This window comes from Dendropsophus ebraccatus, chromosome 15, assembly GCF_027789765.1.
Source record: "Dendropsophus ebraccatus isolate aDenEbr1 chromosome 15, aDenEbr1.pat, whole genome shotgun sequence".
Lineage (NCBI taxonomy): Eukaryota > Metazoa > Chordata > Amphibia > Anura > Hylidae > Dendropsophus > Dendropsophus ebraccatus.
The window spans coordinates 16,234,662-16,241,424 of record NC_091468.1 but is presented as its reverse complement, the minus strand read 5'-3'; positions in this window follow the sequence as shown (position 1 = coordinate 16,241,424).

Genomic DNA, 6,763 nt, shown 5'->3' with positions numbered 1-6,763 from the left:
CAGGCTGGAGCATGCGGCCCGGCTCATGATAGATAGTTAATTACTGGTGCGGCTGGATGGTGCACTGCCAGACCTCCCTAGACCTGATGTGTATTATTGTTATTTGAGTTAGTAATTTGAAGCACTTAACCCCTTCAAGACCGAGCCCTTTGATGCCCGGATGTCCGGGTCAAATAAATGCAATGTTCCTCCCCGCCTTCTAAGAGCCGTAGCGCTTTTATGTTTCCACCTACAGGGCTGGTTGGGGTGTCATTTTTTGCGCCATGATCTCTAGTTGTTCTTAATATCATATTCGTGTAACAGAAAAATTTCAATCGCTTTTTATCATTTTTTTTCTGATAAATAATTTAATAAAATCAGCAATCCTGGTGTGTTTTTTTTCTTTCGATTTACGCCGTTCACCGTGCGGGAACAATAATGTTATATTTTAATAGATCAGACAATTCCGCATGCTACGATATGTAATATGTTTATTTTTTATATTTTTATTTTTATAATGGGCATAAGGGGGGTTTCTAAGGTTTTTTTTAATACTTAAAAAAAACCTTAATACTTAAAAAAAAATAGCATAGCATAGATCAGTGTTATCGGCGATCTATGCATAGAGCCTGCCTGAGAGCAGACTCTATGCACAGATCGCGGAACCAATAGGGCGGAGGTAAGAGGCTTACCCCCGCCCATCGGTACACACGATCAAGACCCCTGCAGCATTAAACACCACAATTGCTCTAGATTGTAGCGTTTAAGGGGCTAATGAGATTCAGCTTCGGGATCACAGCTGCCTCTCATTACCTCCGGCCCCAGACACACTGATGTGAGCGGGATCGCTCTCACTGCAGCGGTCCTGCACACATCAGAAGCCCCTTCAGTGCAGGAACATATATATATTCATTCCTACTGCACAGGGTATGTGCAGTAGGAACGTATATATATACAGATTTCTGACTGGAAGGGGTTAATAATGAAGATGTTATGGCCAATTTTTCCAATGCTACCAAAGTGTCCTCAGAGTTTGTGGGGAAAGTGGAGATTGGTAAAGGGTAGAAGGTAAAAGCGGGTTTAGTAAGGGGTTAAGGTTAGCCGGAAGGAAGTCCGCCTATTGTCATTGAGTATACAAAAAAACAAAGGCAAATGATAGCCAAGAAATAAATAGATATAAAATAAAATCTTTGTGTAAACCTCATAGCTAATAAAGAGGCCGCATATAACAGGACAAGTAAGAACATTCCCTGTTCCAGATGATGGAAGAAGTGGTGACAGATCAGGTGAAGAAAGTTCTCATCAGTCAGGTCAGATCCTTGTCTGAGGCTTCTGTCTGACAGGCCAAGCTGCCCACCAAGTAACATTGTGCTGCCGCTGCTCTATGGATGACACTGCCTTGGGGTTACGTCCACAAGATGATTTCAATCATGCCCTTAAAATACATCGTACATAAAATTTATGTCACTAAGCGCCAAATCTGATTGTGAAGATAGTAATGATGGGGGAATAGTCTGACTATTGCAAGTATGCTGGATCAGGAAAAGTATGTGACCCCCCCCCCCCCCCACACACACACACACACACACACATCTGCTGTCCACATGTTGACTGTGGATATTCTGCCCATCCATTAACAAGACCAAAGAAATGGCCTAAATAGCGCCACTCTTGTATATGGTCTTTGCTGGTATTGCAGCTCAGATAGATTTGAGTCAATTAAACTTCATGTCTAAAAAGGACATTTTGACACAACATTTTCATTGCTCCCGGGTATCTGCTATTTAAAGCAATCCGTCAGCTGTATATGATGCTCAAAGCTGCAGGCATGGGCAGATAGCTGGTAGGGAGATACAATAAATTATACCTGTCTCTTAGCTGATGGTTGCTAGCAAAGTTATTTAATAATGTTTTCCTACTAAGCCCAAGTAGCATTAATACTGTGCTGAGCTGCAGCATGCACACCTCCTCCCTCTCCCTGCTATGCATGATTGATGTACAAGGTTTGGCTTTAAACACTGAACCTTGTACATCAATCATGCAGGTGAGTGTGGGGTGAGGGAGGGAGGAGGCATGCATGCTGCAGCTTAGCACATTCTCTATAACTTGAGCAGCATGGAAGGAAAACATAATTTTAGAACTTTGCAAACAGCAATCAGCTTTGTTTTATCTCTCTATCAGCTATCTGCCCTTGTCTGCAGCTGGGAGTATGATATACAGCTGACAGCCTTCTTTTAAGAATGGCTATTTCAGGCAACTTAAAGACTGTATTGCAGCTGTAGCTAGGGTCTCCTGCACCCGGGGCAAAGATTTAATTTGTGTGCACGGTAAGCACAGGGGGGCCCATGTCGTCCTTTCACTGCTGGTATATAACATATACAGTTTTTTGTTTTTTTTTTAATGAAGTTTAGATGAGCGATTCGCTCATCTCTCCCGGCAGCACTAGTGTGGTGTTCACAATACGGGATACATAATGTCATATTTACTGTGTACCTGAAATGTTTTTATGAAGAATGATTATCAGGCAGCTCTGGGCTCAATCAGCATTTTTTAAAGTACTTCCATTTTTCCCATTTAAAATTTGGTCCCTAAGTACCTTTACGGAAGCGTCGTTGTCTCCGCTCCCTGCTTTCTGTACCTGAGGAGGCGCCATTGTCTCCGCTTCCTGCTTTCTGTACCTGAGGAGGCGCCATTGTCTCCGCTTCCTGCTTTCTGTACCTGAGGAGGCGCCGTTGTCTCTGCTCCCTGCTGTCTGTACCTGAGGAGGCGCCGTTGTCTCTGCTCTCTGCTGTCTGTACCTGAGGAGGCGCCGTTGTCTCTGCTCTCTGCTGTCTGTACCTGAGGAGGCGCCGTTGTCTCTGCTCCCTGCTGTCTGTACCTGAGGAGGCGCCGTTGTTTTTGCTCCCTGCTGTCTGTACCTGAGGAGGCGCCGTTGTCTCCGCTCCCTGCTGTCTGTACCTGAGGAGGCGCCGTTGTCTCCGCTCCCTGCTGTCTGTACCTGAGGAGGCGCTGATATCTCTGCTCCCTGCTGTCTGTACCTGAGCATGCGCCATTGTCTCCGCTCCCCGCTGTCTGTACCTGAGGAGGCGCCATTGTCTCCGCTCCCTGCTGTCTGTACCTGAGGAGGCGCTGTTGTCTCTGCTCCCTGCTGTCTGTACCTGAGGAGGCGCTGTTGTCTCTGCTCCCTGCTGTCTGTACCTGAGGAGGCTCCGTTGTCTCCGCTCCCTGCTTTCTGTACCTGAGGAGGCGCTGTTGTCTCTGCTCCCTGCTGTCTGTACCTGAGGAGGCGCTGCTGTCTCCGCTCCCTGCTGTCTGTACCTGTGAATTAGGAGGCGAAGCTTCCTGATCTATCTCCAGTGTGACCCCCAGTGTAATGTGATTCTATGGTGCCGTCTCCTAATGCACAGGTACGCTCAGCAGTAGAGTTGATCAAACCTCGGGAAATCCTAGGTCCGATTCAACTCGAACACTCACGAACCTGCCGCATTTGATTGCTAATGCCTTACCGGTCTGTGGGAAAGGAGAAGACTTCCCGGGTACTGACTGGAATTCCAGGAATCGTCCTATTACCTAGGCTATTACCTAAGCTGAATTCCAGAATTCCAGGTGGTACCCGGACACTCTCCTCCTTCCCCATGAACCAGGCATCAGCAATCTAATGCGGCAGGTTCATGAATGTTCGAGTTCGATCGGGATTTCCCGAGGTTCCATCAACTCCACTCAGCAGTGGAGACAACAGCAGTGACACCTCCAGTAAGGTTTTCCATCACCAAATTCAAAATAGAAATAATTTAGAAAAATGACTCTTGTATCATGGTCGCTGTATATACAAATACAGGTGCTTTATAGATTGGCGGAGGGAACCTTGGCTCTCCAGCTGTTGCAAAATTACAACTCCCATCATACATGGACAAAGCTGAAACTCTGGTTGTCCAGACATGATGGGAGTTGTAGTTCTGCAACAGCTGGAGAGCCAAGGTTCCCTACCTCTGCAGATAGTAGGTGAGGTTTATATAAATGTGATATATATTTGGAGAGGGCAGTTATTAAGGGGTTAATTGTAGAATAATGTACAACCAGACCAGACCCCTAAATAAACACTGGACCCCAACTCTCTTATGTGTCTCCCCCCATCCCAGACTGGTGTCACCCTGTACCCCCCTGCCCCCCTCCTCACTCCACACTGGGCACCCTTCACCCCCCTCCCCAGACTGTGCACCCCTGATTGTCTTCCCCTCTCCACACACCTGTATCTTCTTTCTTCCTCCTCCATAGTGCAGTGTACATACAGGACCTGCGGTGACATCATAGTCACATATCAAGGTCCTTCACCATCTCTTTCTTGTACTGTCTCCTGGCTGCTGTTTAGCCCTGATTTGTGCAAAATCTCGGTAAAAACGCAGTGATTTTGCGCAAATTATAGCTAAACAGCAGCCAGAAGACAGTACAGTATGAGAAATACCTCTTTTGATGAAGTAAAAATTGTCCCCTGCCTCCTCACACTGACAGAGGGCAGGACGCTTCCAGGCTGCCTCATCCACTGTGATCCTTCTCGCTCTGCTCCCTGTGATGGCACCCCCCCTGGTCTCTTCGCTCGGGGCAGCTGCCCCCTTTGCCCCTCCCTCCCAGCTACGGCCCTGCACTATATTGTATCAGTGGCTCCCCATAGTATTAAGGTTTACTATACGTGTTACTTGCCCATTGAACTATGTCACATCTGTGGTTTTCCATAGTATTATATCTTAAATCTCTCGCTTCCTATAGGGAGATATCATATTCACGGATTCCCATAAGACTGTGTCATATTCTTAGCTTCCTTGTGTGTGGGTTCCCAAGATTATATTATATTCATGATTGTATATGATGTCCTATCAGAATATATTATCAACCCAGGACATATACCTACCCAAGACATTATTATAGTCTTCACTGGCTTCACCATCTTTTTTTTTTTTTTTTTTTGCATGATTCACTCCCGACAGTAGTAAATGGAAAATGAAAGAATTATACAATAAAAATTGTAGTCTCAGCAGCTCTTCTCCCTCTCTCAACAATGCTTCGCCCTCTGCTGTCTCAGGATTAGATGAAGCCTCTGACACATATACGTATATTTCACTATTGGGACATTTAGGTGTGATTACAGCATGCTGCCTTGTGCTGAGCAATGCCACAGGTGGAGGAGCAGGCAGGGAATGAATGCAGCAGGTACAATAATCTACAGCAACACTGGGTGGGGAACTGAGGGTAGGTGGGCTGATAGAAAGCAGTGCATTCTGGTACTTGTAGTGCTGAGCGACTGCTCAACCAGGAAATGGTGAGAGGATGGGGTAGGATGACGATATGTTTCTGGCTTCTGCAGCAGGATGATTTGATTGATATGGATACAGACGCTGGAACTCCCACCAATTACTAAAATGAGCAGAACCACTCGACTGACCACCGTCCTCATTTGTTTCCATTTGGCACAGCTCGGTTTAACTCGGACAGATTAGAGTAAGCAGAGGCGGAAAAAGAGGATAAGTCTTCACTGACTGATGCACAATTGCGTGGATGAAGGTAATTCATCTGTATTATTTCCTGGGTGGTGGAAGAGGACTGGGCTGGATTGGTAACTATCAGACTCTTTTAGTAGCTAAAATATTGTACATTGTCTACAGTCTAACAACTTTCTGCTGCATGGTCATCGGGACAACACTTTTTTGTTTAAAGGAATTAGAAAAACATGGCCGCTTTCTTCCAGTTTTTTTATTTATTTATTTATTTTGCTTTTTGTAGTGCTGAATAACCCCTTTAAGTGTCAGTAACAGTGATAGCTATTAGGGTGGGAGGGCATTGGTATTCTTGAGTTCAGGGGTGGGAGGGAGGACTTTACACTTTTGTTACCAAGAAGCACAGTGATCAGTTGTGGTCTGCTGACACCCAGTGCTTTAGATTAAGTGTTGCATTGCTGAATAAATAGAAGAAAGAATAAAAGAAACTGGTCCCTGTATATATAGTGCGGCTCTGCAGGCTGGGCCCTGTATATATAGTGCGGCTCTGCAAGCTAGGCTCTGTATATATAGTGCGGCTCTGCAGGCTGATCCCCGTATATATAGTGGAGCTCTGCACCCTGGCCCCTGTACCTATAGTGCGGTTCTGCAGGTTGGTCACTGTACATATAGTGCAGCTCTGCACCCTGGCCCCTGTATATATAGAGCGGCTCTGCAGGCTGGCCCCTGTGCATATAGTGGGGCTCTGCAGGCTGGCCCCTATGCATATAGTGCGGCTTTGCAACCTGGCCCCTGTATATATAGTGCAGCTCTGCGGGCTGGTCCCTGTATATATAGTGCAGCTCTGCGGGCTGGCCCCTGTATATATAGTGCGGCTCTGCACCCTGGCCCCTGTACATATAGTGCGGCTCTGCAGGCTGGCCCCTGTATATATAGTGCGGCTCTGCAGGCTGGTCCCTGTATATATAGTGCAGCTCTGCACCCTGGCCCCTGTGCATATAGTGCGGCTCTGCAGGCTGGCCCCTGTATATATAGTGCGGCTCTGCAGGCTGGTCCCTGTATATATAGTGTGGCTCTGCAGGCTGGTCCCTGTATATATAGTGGAGCTCTGCACCCTGGCCCCTTTATATATAGTATGGCTCCGCAGGCTGGTCCCTGTATATATAGTGGAGCTCTGCACCCTGGCCCCTGTGCATATAGTGCGGCTCTGCAGGCTGGTCCCTTTATATATAGTGCGGCTCTGCAGGCTGGCCCCTGTATATATAGTGTGGCTCCGCAGGCTGGTCCCTGTATAT